This window comes from Marmota marmota, unplaced genomic scaffold (assembly GCF_001458135.2).
Source record: "Marmota marmota marmota unplaced genomic scaffold, marMar, whole genome shotgun sequence".
NCBI classification, from domain to species: Eukaryota; Metazoa; Chordata; class Mammalia; order Rodentia; family Sciuridae; genus Marmota; species Marmota marmota.
This window is the reverse complement of record NW_026000174.1, coordinates 44,003,497-44,004,514: the sequence shown is the minus strand read 5'-3', so window position 1 is coordinate 44,004,514 and position 1,018 is coordinate 44,003,497.

Below are 1,018 nucleotides of genomic sequence, written 5' to 3'. Positions count from 1 at the left end.
TTAAAAAAAAAAAAAAAAAAAAAAAAAAAATGCAAACAGCATAGCGTGGAGGCTGAGATAGGAAATTGAAATTCAAAGCCAGCTTGGTCTATTAGCAAGACGCTGACCTGCGGGAGGAAAAAAAAATTGAAAGAAAGGGCTGGGTATGTAGCTCAATGGTAGAGCACTTGCCAATAATGCATCAGGCCCTGTGTTCAGTCACCAATACACACACACACACACCCCAGGCAAAAAAACTCTTCTCCCTGAATTAATACCAATGAAAATAATCTCATATTAATCTTGAAGTTCAAAATCTTAATCTGTGAGTTAGCTACTACTGCCAGCACAAAGCAAAAATCTTATACAGTCAAATTCATCCCTGGAAATTACCTAAATTACCCATAACATATCATATACATTGTTTGGATATGCAACCTGATACAATAACATGTATATATTAATGATATGCTACTATAAGTAGTCATAAATTTTTCATGTTTCACCTCTTGAAGTATTTTACTTATTTTATTTATTTATTTATTTATTTATTTATTTATTTTCTTGGTACCAGGGATTAAACCCAGGGGCTCTTTACCAGGGACTAAACCCAGGAGCTATGTCCCCAGCTCCCCCCGCCCTTTTTAAATTTTTTTATTTTTATGACTGGGTCTTGCTACATTGCAGAGGTTGCCCTCTAGGTGCAATCCTCCTGCCTCAGTCTCCCCAGTAGTTGCTGGGATTCAAGGCATGCGCCACTGCACCTGTCTTGATCTTGATATTTCCTTGCTCACAAATCTTCTATTTTTTCACATACTAAAAATGTCTGTATTTCTTGGCTTGACTATTGAGGTTTATTACAGTTGGACCTCATAAAGCCCTTTTAGTGTTCTTTTCTTTTTCCTTAACTCTAATCTTTATTTGTCCATGTCCAGGCCATTTCTGCCATCAATATTGCTTTCTTGGGGCTAGATGCATGGCTCAGAACTTGATTGCATGCTTCACATGCTTGAGGCCCTGGTTTCAATCCACAGTGTGT